The 12,489-nt window shown below is 44.2% G+C and overlaps 1 pseudogene across 1 annotated transcript; it reads left to right on the top strand.

Moving 5' to 3' along the window:
* Positions 1-569: 569 nt before the first annotated feature.
* On the top strand, positions 570-6,498 carry LOC306786747 (annotated as a pseudogene). The gene is made up of 2 exons: positions 570-1,984; positions 6,360-6,498. The product of its transcript is annotated as an uncharacterized misc_RNA (transcript).
* Positions 6,499-12,489: the final 5,991 nt, after the last annotated feature.

Below are 12,489 nucleotides of genomic sequence, written 5' to 3' on the forward strand. Positions count from 1 at the left end.
GCACCTGAGATTACATGTCTAGAGAAGAAGAAACGCACCTGAGATTACATGTCTAGAGAAGAAGAAACGCACCTGAGATTACATGTCTAGAGAAGAAGAAAATCGACTGAGATTACATGTCTAGAGAAGAAACACACCTGAGATTACGTGTCTAGAGAAGAAGAAACGCACCTGAGATTACGTGTCTAGAGAAGAAGAAACACACCTGAGATTACATGTCTAGAGAAGAAACACAACTGAGATTACATGTCTAGATGAAACGCACCTGAGATTACATGTCTAGAGAAGAAGAAACGCACCTGAGATTACATGTCTAGAGAAGAAGAAACGCACCTGAGATTACATGTCTAGAGAAGAAGCGCACCTGAGATTACATGTCTAGAGAAGAAGCGCACCTGAGATTACATGTCTAGAGAAGAAGAAACGCACCTGAGATTACATGTCTAGAGAAGAAGAAACGCACCTGAGATTACATGTCTAGAGAAGAAGAAACGCACCTGAGATTACATGTCTAGAGAAGAAACGCACCTGAGATTACATGTCTAGAGAAGAAACGCACCTGAGATTACATGTCCGCGGCGGAGTACGACCGGCTGGACGAGCCCGAGGACCTGATGTCCGTTAAGGCCACTCTGGGTCACCTCGGAGGCGGGTTCGATGTGAATCCGAGCGGTCCCCCCACCTCTCCGGGCCTCGGCTCGACCTCCCCGCACTACAGCTCTCCGCTCCCCGGGAGAGGTGAGCCTGACGGCGGGCTCGTGGTGACGGAGGCCCCGCTGAGCTCCGAGGAGACGCTGTCCTCTCCGCCGGAGGACTCCAGCATGGCGGCGCAGCGGTTCGTGGACTACCCGGTTCAGCACGGCCAGCTGATGGTGTTTAAGAACCTGCTGCGATCAGGAGACCAGATCCTAGAGGAAGCAGAGAGACAGAGGCTGGACTCTGGATCAGGTACCGGTCCTGGTCCCGGACCTGGAGGTGTGAAGGACCAGAACTTGTACTGCACCCCCTCTGCAGAGGAGAACCTGCAGCCGCAGCTCCTCCAGTGACACCCAGTACTGAGGCTGTCCAAGGGGTCTAATGGGACCCCCGAGCAGAACGCCCCGGCTCTGGACTCTCAGTCAGGGTCCGTCCTACTGACCGACCGACTGGCTAAGTGGCCCCCAGGTCTGCTGGACCAGGCTGTGCATCTGGGCCTGCTGGAGGAGCCCAGGAAGAAGAACTACTCCACCGGGGACGAAGACCTGGTCCTGGCTTTAGCCCGGAGGCTGGGCCAGCTGGGTGAGGGGAGGGAGGGGGGTGGCGAGATGGTAGTCCCGGTGTCTCAGTGCTCTTGTCACAGTCTCTTGGCCTCAGGGACTGGGGGTGAGGACCCGAGTGAGACCAGCGATGCTCTCCTGGTCCTGGAAGGTCTGGGGTCTGAAGAGGTTGGGGGAGACACTGGGGGGGTCAGTGGAAGGGGGACATCGGGGGGGACTCTGAGCGGTCTGATGCTGCAGGTCCACAGACTGGCGGAGGAGGCGGGGGTCTGCACCGATCAGACCTGCTGGTCCCCCCAACCAGCACCCTAACCACCTGCCCGTACCCCCCCGACCCCCTTCCGTCCTCCAGCACCCAGCGCCCTAAACACCAGCACCAGTCCCGCTCACAGCCACAGAGCCGGGTCACCACCCCCAAACTGGACGTGGTCGGGGGGAGGGGGGCGGGGTTCCTCCCCCTGGTGGTCCTGGAGGAGAAGATGAGAAGGAAGAAAGGGGGGTCCCTGAACCAAGAGCTCCAGTGGGGGGTCGGGAGGGCTGCTGGACAAGAAGAGACCGTCTGTGTCTTCATCCACCTCATCGGGGGGGAGTCTACTGGACGTGTGGGCGGAGCCAGACATGCGAGAGGATGAGGATGGTGATGAAGATGTGTCAGCTCCTCTCAGTAACTCTTCCTCTCTGTGTCTCCATCAGGCTGCATGTCTCCAGACCGCTCAGTGCCTTCACCGGTAACTACACACCTGTTAGTACTTCTACTGTAACAGTATTTACACTGTGTGTTAGTACTTCTACTGTAACAGTATTTACACTGTGTATTAGTACTTCTACTGTAACAGTATTTACACTGTGTATTAGTACTTCTACTGTAACAGTATTTACACTGTGTGTTAGTACTTCTACTGTAACAGTATTTACACTGTGTGTTAGTACTTCTACTGTAACAGTATTTACACTGTGTGTTAGTACTTCTACTGTAACAGTATTTACACTGTGTGTTAGTACTTCTACTGTAACAGTATTTACACTGTGTGTTAGTACTTCTACTGTAACAGTATTTACACTGTGTGTTAGTACTTCTACTGTAACAGTATTTACACTGTGTGTTAAACTTCTACTGTAACAGTATTTACACTGTGTATTAGTACTTCTACTGTAACAGTATTTACACTGTGTGTTAGTACTTCTACTGTAACAGTATTTACACTGTGTATTAGTACTTCTACTGTAACAGTATTTACACTGTGTATTAGTACTTCTACTGTAACAGTATTTACACTGTGTATTAGTACTTCTACTGTAACAGTATTTACACTGTGTATTAGTACTTCTACTGTAACATTATTTACACTGTGTGTTAGTACTTCTACTGTAACAGTATTTACACTGTGTATTAGTACTTCTACTGTAACAGTATTTACACTGTGTATTAGTACTTCTACTGTAACAGTATTTACACTGTGTGTTAGTACTTCTACTGTAACAGTATTTACACTGTGTATTAGTACTTCTACTGTAACAGTATTTACACTGTGTATTAGTACTTCTACTGTAACAGTATTTAAACTGTGTATTAGTACTTCTACTGTAACAGTATTTACACTGTGTATTAGTACTTCTACTGTAACAGTATTTACACTGTGTATTAGTACTTCTACTGTAACAGTATTTACACTGTGTATTAGTACTTCTACTGTAACAGTATTTACACTGTGTGTTAGTACTTCTCCTGTAACAGTATTTAAACTGTGTATTAGTACTTCTACTGTAACAGTATTTACACTGTGTATTAGTACTTCTACTGTAACAGTATTTACACTGTGTGTTAGTACTTCTACTGTAACAGTATTTACACTGTGTGTTAGTACTTCTACTGTAACAGTATTTAAACTGTGTATTAGTACTTCTACTGTAACAGTATTTACACTGTGTGTTAGTACTTCTACTGTAACAGTATTTACACTGTGTGTTAGTACTTCTACTGTAACAGTATTTACACTGTGTGTTAGTACTTCTACTGTAACAGTATTTACACTGTGTGTTAAACTTCTACTGTAACAGTATTTACACTGTGTATTAGTACTTCTACTGTAACAGTATTTACACTGTGTGTTAGTACTTCTACTGTAACAGTATTTACACTGTGTATTAGTACTTCTACTGTAACAGTATTTACACTGTGTATTAGTACTTCTACTGTAACAGTATTTACACTGTGTATTAGTACTTCTACTGTAACAGTATTTACACTGTGTATTAGTACTTCTACTGTAACATTATTTACACTGTGTGTTAGTACTTCTACTGTAACAGTATTTACACTGTGTATTAGTACTTCTACTGTAACAGTATTTACACTGTGTATTAGTACTTCTACTGTAACAGTATTTACACTGTGTGTTAGTACTTCTACTGTAACAGTATTTACACTGTGTATTAGTACTTCTACTGTAACAGTATTTACACTGTGTATTAGTACTTCTACTGTAACAGTATTTAAACTGTGTATTAGTACTTCTACTGTAACAGTATTTACACTGTGTATTAGTACTTCTACTGTAACAGTATTTACACTGTGTATTAGTACTTCTACTGTAACAGTATTTACACTGTGTATTAGTACTTCTACTGTAACAGTATTTACACTGTGTATTAGTACTTCTACTGTAACAGTATTTAAACTGTGTATTAGTACTTCTACTGTAACAGTATTTACACTGTGTATTAGTACTTCTACTGTAACAGTATTTACACTGTGTATTAGTACTTCTACTGTAACAGTATTTACACTGTGTATTAGTACTTCTACTGTAACAGTATTTACACTGTGTGTTAGTACTTCTCCTGTAACAATATTTAAACTGTGTATTAGTACTTCTACTGTAACAGTATTTACACTGTGTATTAGTACTTCTACTGTAACAGTATTTAAACTGTGTGTTAGTACTTCTACTATAACAGTATTTAAACAGTGTGGTGTTAGTAATGGAGCACTACAGAGGTACACACACACACATGCATGGAGCATGCATGTCTCTACCTGTCTGTCTCCACCTGTCTGTCTCTCCTGTCTGTCTCCACCTGTCTGTCTCTACCTGTCTGTCTCCACCTGTCTGTCTCTACCTGTCTGTCTCCACCTGTCTGTCTCTACCTGTCTGTCTGTCTCTCCTGTCTGTCTCCATCTGTCTGTCTCTCCTGTCTGTCTCCACCTGTCTGTCTCTCCTGTCTGTCTCCATCTGTCTGTCTCTCCTGTCTGTCTCCACCTGTCTGTCTCCACCTGTCTGTCTCATCTGTCTGTCTCCACCTGTCTGTCTCCACCTGTCTGTCTCCACCTGTCTGTCTCTACCTGTCTGTCTCCACCTGTCTGTCTCTACCTGTCTGTCTCCACCTGTCTGTCTCTCCTGTCTGTCTCCACCTGTCTGTCTCCACCTGTCTGTCTCTCCTGTCTGTCTCTACCTGTCTGTCTCTACCTGTCTGTCTCCACCTGTCTGTCTCTCCTGTCTGTCTCCACCTGTCTGTCTCCACCTGTCTGTCTCTACCTGTCTGTGTCCACCTGTCTGTCTCTCCTGTCTGTCTCTACCTGTCTGTCTCACCTGTCTGTCTCTCCTGTCTGTCTCCACCTGTCTGTCTCTCCTGTCTGTCTCCACCTGTCTGTCTCCACCTGTCTGTCTCTCCTGTCTGTCTCCACCTGTCTGTCTCCACCTGTCTGTCTCTACCTGTCTGTGTCCACCTGTCTGTCTCTCCTGTCTGTCTCTACCTGTCTGTGTCCACCTGTCTGTCTCTCCTGTCTGTCTCTACCTGTCTGTGTCCACCTGTCTGTCTCTCCTGTCTGTCTCTACCTGTCTGTCTCACCTGTCTGTCTCTCCTGTCTGTGTCCACCTGTCTGTCTCTACCTGTCTGTCTCACCTGTCTGTCTCACCTGTCTGTCTCCACCTATCTGTCTCCAACTGTCTGTGTCCACCTGTCTGTCTCTCCTGTCTGTCTCTACCTGTCTGTCTCTCCTGTCTGTCTCTACCTGTCTGTCTCTACCTGTCTGTGTCCACCTGTCTGTCTCTCCTGTCTGTCTCTACCTGTCTGTCTCTACCTGTCTGTGTCCACCTGTCTGTCTCTCCTGTCTGTCTCTACCTGTCTGTCTCCACCTGTCTGTCTCTCCTGTCTGTCTCCACCTGTCTGTCTCCACCTGTCTGTCTCCACCTGTCTGTCTCTCCTGTCTGTCTCCACCTGTCTGTCTCCACCTGTCTGTCTCTACCTGTCTGTGTCCACCTGTCTGTCTCTCCTGTCTGTCTCTACCTGTCTGTGTCCACCTGTCTGTCTCTCCTGTCTGTCTCTACCTGTCTGTCTCTACCTGTCTGTGTCCACCTGTCTGTCTCTCCTGTCTGTCTCTACCTGTCTGTCTCTACCTGTCTGTGTCCACCTGTCTGTCTCTCCTGTCTGTCTCTACCTGTCTGTCTCTACCTGTCTGTCTCCACCTGTCTGTCTCTACCTGTCTGTCTCTACCTGTCTGTCTCCACCTGTCTGTCTCTCCTGTCTGTCTCTACCTGTCTGTCTCAGCTGCATGTCTCACCTGTCTGTCTCTACCTGTCTGTCTCTACCTGTCTGTCTCCACCTGTCTGTCTCCACCTGTCTGTCTCTACCTGTCTGTCTCTACCTGTCTGTCTCAGCTGCATGTCTCACCTGTCTGTCTCTACCTGTCTGTCTCTACCTGTCTGTCTCCACCTGTCTGTCTCCACCTGTCTGTCTCTACCTGTCTGTCTCCACCTGTCTGTCTCCACCTGTCTGTCTCTACCTGTCTGTCTCTACCTGTCTGTCTCCACCTGTCTGTCTCTCCTGTCTGTCTCTACCTGTCTGTCTCAGCTGCATGTCTCACCTGTCTGTCTCTACCTGTCTGTCTCTACCTGTCTGTCTCCACCTGTCTGTCTCCACCTGTCTGTCTCTACCTGTCTGTCTCTACCTGTCTGGCTCCACCCGTCTTGAATTCTGTCTCATATTTAATGTGAGTCAAAGACCAAATAAAATGTTTCATTCTGTCTGTTTCTTCGTCTTGTTCATCATGTACTGTATAAATAAAGTTGTGCTTGTTTGATGACGGTCTGTGTTTGGGTCCAGGTCTACCCCCGACCCGGTCCAGCTCCTGTACCCGGTCTCCAGGTTCATCAGCGTTAAAACTCTGCAGCATCTCTGTCGCTTCTGCATCAGACAGCTGGTCCGGCTCGACCACATCCAGGAGCTGCCTCTGCCCATGTGAGTCCTTCTGACGTCCTCTCATGTCCACTCATGTCTTGTAGTGGGTACAAGTACATGTAGTGAGTACAAGTACAAGTACATGTAGTGACTACATACTGAGTGTGTTTTTAACATGTTGGTTCTGATTTCCTACCTGAAGAAGTTTTATTACTACGACCCCGAAGAGGAGATCAGCCCGTCGCTGCAGGAGAGAGGGCCGGAGCCCCGGAGGCGGCCGGTCCAGCCAGTCCTGCTGGTCCATCAGGGGGTCCAGCCAGTCCAGCAGGGGATCCAGTCTCAAACGTAGCGTTGGAGCCTCAGAGAACCAAGTGAGTCACAGTTTTTACATGTGAAAACAGTTTTGTCATTCACCCAGTAGAGGACGGAAATATAGATGGAAGTAGAGGACGGAAGTAGAGGACGGAAATATAGATGGAAGTAGAGGACGGAAGTAGAGGACGGAAATATAGATGGAAGTAGAGGACGGAAGTAGAGGACGGAAATATAGATGGAAGTAGAGGACGGAAGCGTTGAATTTCTATGATCATTTATTTTATTAAATCGATCGAACATGTTTACAAGTGACACCAACATTGAATAAAAATGAGGCTCCATCTGCTATAATAATAACAATAATTATAATAGTAATTAGCATTATAATTACTATTATAATGATGTGGAGATGACAGTGGACTTCAGGAGGAGCCCCCAACACTGCCCCCCCTCACCAGACTCAACAACACTGTCTGCTGTGGAGACCTTCAGGTTTCTGGGATCCACAATCTCCAGGACCTGAAGTGGGCTCCCAACATCAACACCATCAGGAGAAAGGCCCAGCAGAGGTTGAACTTCCTGCTCCAGCTCAGGAAGTTCAACCTGCCTCAGGAGCTGCTGATCCTGTTCTACTCCACCATCATCCAGTCTGTTCTCTGCTCCTCCATCACTGTGTGGTTTGGATCGGACCCCAAACAGGACAGAACAGACTGCAACGGACCGTCAGGTCTGCAGAGAGGGTCATTGGTTCCAGCCTGACCTCCATCCTGGACTTGTTCACCTCCAGAGTCAGGAAACGGGCAGAAAGATCTCTGCAGACCCTTCACACCCTGGACACAAGCTGTTCACCTCCCCCCCTCTGGAGGGCGCTACAGGGCTCTGTACACCAAGACCACCAGACACAGGAAGAGCTTCTTTCAGTGGCCGTCGCTCTCATGAACAATGAATAAGTCATACTACACTCTTACCACCACTTACAACTCATGCCATTGTCTATAGGTTGATGTTCACATGTATATGTATATATATATAAAAAGTGTGTATATATATAGATATATAGATATATTGCATATAGCTGTTAAATATTTATACCTACATCTGTTCTACTTTTTTTGCTGCCCTTCTTTATTCTTTTATATATATTTTCTTGTTTATTGTAAATGTGTGTTTGTACATCGAGAGCGGAGACAAAGTCCATGTATGCACACATGACCAATAAAGCTGATTCTGATAATAATAATACTATTCATTGTAATAATATCACATAATAATAACATTTAAATTATTATTATAACCTTCTCAACAATAACAATAATAATTATAACATTCACAACAATAACACTGGTAATTACAACAACAATAATAAAACCATATTGAACTACTAACGTCTCATCCTGCAGTTTGTCATTTTAACATATAACATTTATAATATTATACAAGTACTATTATAACTTTACTTCTTTATTTGTGAATGTGTTTCTTCTTCTCCTCCAGTTCTCTTCTTAGTTTTTACACTGGAAACGATCAGCTGACTGGAGGACTCGCAGCCAATCAGCTGCTCTGGCCTCCTCTAGTGGAATGTCCACACGGAGGGACAGGTGGACGCAAGAGACTCCGCCTCTCTGATGATGTCATCACCAAGCAGCCGGACGAACGATGACATCGCTGTTAGCGAAGCCGAGCTCATTGTTGACGAAACGTTCCGTCAACCTTTCGGATACTGTAAATAAAAATATATTCATTCAATGTTAAATAATATGCGCTATACTTGTAAGCTTATATTGCGGAGTTGTGAGGTCACTGTAAGTAGGTCAAAAACTCCGAGCAGGGCATTCCGTCACCTGTTCGCACGATAGAAACAGATACAGTGGCCCTGAAAGAAACACTTGCTTAAACCACCAGATTAGGGCAGAAACTGCCATCTTAGAGTAGGAGAAGAGTTCTCTTTATCTATTCACACAGAGACTTCGACATAGCTTAGAACTGCACCCTTTTTCAGCACCTTAAGTGTTAACAATATGCTGTTACATCAACATTTCACACACACTGACGTTCCAGAGAAGGCGGGATCCGGAACTGAGCCAGTGTGGGTGAAGTTGCCCAGTGCTCCTACAGGCCATCTGAAAAGCTAGAAACAGATCCGCCTCCAACTTTGCTTTAACCAATAGGCTTCCATCAGAAGAACCTTTAACACGCATGCACACTCTGTCTAAGCGCCTTTTAGCTTTTCATTCGCTCCTACAGAGTGAACTTTCTAGGTCCGTGCACGTTTAACTGCTGGACATAATACTTCTGTTACAAATAAACCTTATTGCTTGAATTGAGCTAAACGCCTCGACCTCAGTCTGTTCACCTGAGTTTTCTCCTCAACATGAGTTTTATTCTTAACAATACAAAACACGGAACTTCATCTTTAAAATCATCTCGACTTCACCGGAGCTTTCAACCACCATGAGGATCTTCTTCATGGTGTTTCATGCTGCTGATGACGCGTTCTACGCATGAGAATGTTTATCTTTCTCTCTTCAAACACACCCGACTCATCCATAAAAACAGTGACTTAAGCTCTGAGGTTCGCAACATGCGGCTCCTCTGAAACCCGCTCGCGTTCAGTCCTCAGGATCTATTCTTTCAGGTAGCATGCTAGTTAGCTCAGTGGCTAACGGCATACGTCCTGACTGAGAGCTTAGAGTTCGTTATGAGCTACGCTAGCTTCCTTGTCTTTGGACCAATCAGAGGTCGGCTCCGTCATGGACGGCTCTTCATTGGTCTGCAACACAAATTCAGTGTGAGCTCATTAAGGGGGTGAAGTCTTTGAACCTTGAGGTGGGATGAACAGAGACCGGACGAGTCCCGATGAAGACGTTCATTTAAAGTTCCTCTTCTTCATCCTCTTCAGTTTACATCATTTTCAGACGAATGTTGTTTCTGAACTGATTTCTTGTTACTGGAACAAGCTGGACTGGACTTCTGTTGACTCACACACTGGGAGATGAAATGTGGCAAAATGATGTCATCACCTGTTAATAAACAGAGTGGGCGGGGCTTAAGGTCTCTGTTGTTTTTTTATTTATTAGATAAAAAATGTCTTTCTAGAGATTCATCACAGTCAAAATATATCATAAAACATTCTTGTGACGTCCGTCATCAGGTGGATCACCAGGCTCCCGATGAATCCGGTTCACATGGTGACAACAAATACCGTTTATTGACGAGTAACAAAAAGCTTTAATTAAAGGTGCCAGATCTGAGATTCAACGAATCTCAACGTATCGAAGGCGACTCATACATAACAGAGCTAACGGTGCTAATAGAGCTAACAGTGATAACGATGCTAACAGTGCGATCAGCGTTAACAGAGCTAACGGTGCTAATAGAGCTAACAGTGATAACGATGCTAACAGTGCGATCAGCGTTAACAGAGCTAACGGTGCTAATAGAGCTAACAGTGATAACGATGCTAACAGTGCGATCAGCGTTAACAGAGCTAACGGTGCTAATAGAGCTAACAGTGTTGCCCTGGAGGGTTCCACTAACTTGTTTGATGATAAATTATTGATCTGAATGTTGAATACCTTTTAATTTGAACACATGATTTAAACAAAAGTAGATTTCAGCAGCTTTCATCTGGAAACAAACAGTTCTATTGTCACTTCAATATTTCATTATTATAGGACCGTTTAAACCTGAATAACTTTGATATTCTGGTGTTTTTCCTATAAATCTGAGTGTTTGGGTTCTGTCTTTCTAGGTCTCTGGATCTCTGTATTTCTAGATCTCCATGTCATACATATATATTTGTAAACATATATACATATAAGTGTGTTAATCTAAGTGAAGCCTTTTGTGCTGGATGTGGGTATAAAGCTGCTACATGGATCAGGTTGAGTTGAACACTTTATTTTTTCACTTTGTTCAATGTCCCGTCAGCGGTTCTTCTTTCACAACCTTCATTTACAGGAACCTTCATGGTGAAACATGGAGGTCAAATAAAGGGTCTAAGTCTGACGAGTCAGCAGCAACTCATCTGTGACTGATGATGATGTTGTTAAACTCATCGGTGAGTGATGATGATGTTGTTAAACTCATCGGTGAGTGATGAGTTTGTTGTTAAACTCATTGGTGAGTGATGATGTCGTTAAACTCATCGGTGAGTGATGATGATGTTGTTAAACTCATCGGTGAGTGATGAGTTTGTTGTTAAACTCATTGGTGAGTGATGATGTTGTTAAACTCATCGGTGAGTGATGATGATGTTGTTAAACTCATCGGTGAGTGATGTTGTTAAACTCATTGGTGAGTGATGATGATGTTGTTAAACTCATCGGTGAGTGATGTTGTTAAACTCGTCGGTGAGTGATGTTGTTAAACTCATCGGTGAGTGATGAGGTTGTTGTTAAACTCATCGGTGAGTGATGATGTCGTTAAACTCATCGGTGAGTGATGATGATGTTGTTAAACTCATCGGTGAGTGATGATGTTGTTAAATTCATCGGTGAGTGATGAGGTTGTTGTTAAACTCATCGGTGAGTGATGATGATGTTGTTAAACTCATCGGTGAGTGATGATGTTGCTAAACTCATCGGTGAGTGATGATGATGTCGTTAAACTCATCGGTGAGTGATGATGTTGTTAAACTCATTGGTGAGTGATGAGGTTAAACTCATTGGTGAGTGATGATGATGTTGTTAAACTCATTGGTGAGTGATGATGATGTTGTTAAACTCATTGGTGAGTGATGTTGTTAAACTCATTGGTGAGTGATGATGATGTTGTTAAACTCATCGGTGAGTGATGATGATGTTGTTAAACTCATTGGTGAGTGATGTTGTTAAACTCATTGGTGAGTGATGTTGTTAAACTCATCGGTGAGTGATGAGGTTGTTGTTAAACTCATTGGTGAGTGATGTTGTTAAACTCATCGGTGAGTGATGAGGTTGTTGTTAAACTCATTGGTGAGTGATGTTGTTAAACTCATTGGTGAGTGATGAGGTTGTTGTTAAACTCATTGGTGAGTGATGTTGTTAAACTCATCGGTGAGTGATGAGGTTGTTGTTAAACTCATTGGTGAGTGATGTTGTTAAACTCATCGGTGAGTGATGAGGTTGTTGTTAAACTCATTGGTGAGTGATGTTGTTAAACTCATTGGTGAGTGATGTTGTTAAACTCATCGGTGAGTGATGAGGTTGTTGTTAAACTCATCGGTGAGTGATGATGATGTCGTTAAACTCATTGGTGAGTGATGATGATGTTGTTAAACTCATTGGTGAGTGATGTTGTTAAACTCATTGGTGAGTGATGTTGTTAAACTCATCGGTGAGTGATGAGGTTGTTGTTAAACTCATTGGTGAGTGATGTTGTTAAACTCATCGGTGAGTGATGAGGTTGTTGTTAAACTCATTGGTGAGTGATGATGTCGTTAAACTCATCGGTGAGTGATGATGATGTTGTTAAACTCATCGGTGAGTGATGTTGTTAAACTCATTGGTGAGTGATGATGATGTTGTTAAACTCATCGGTGAGTGATGATGTTAAACTCATCGGTGAGTGATGATGTTGTTAAACTCATCGGTGAGTGATGATGATGTTGTTAAACTCATCGGTGAGTGATGAGGTTGTTGTTAAACTCATCGGTGAGTAATGAGGTTGTTGTTCAACTTATCTGTGAGTAATGAGGTTGTTGTTAAACTCATCGGTGAGTGATGAGGGTGTTGTTAAACTCATCGGTGAGTAATGAGGT

Source organism: Melanostigma gelatinosum (genome assembly GCF_949748355.1).
Source record: "Melanostigma gelatinosum genome assembly, chromosome: 13".
NCBI classification, from domain to species: domain Eukaryota; kingdom Metazoa; phylum Chordata; class Actinopteri; order Perciformes; family Zoarcidae; genus Melanostigma; species Melanostigma gelatinosum.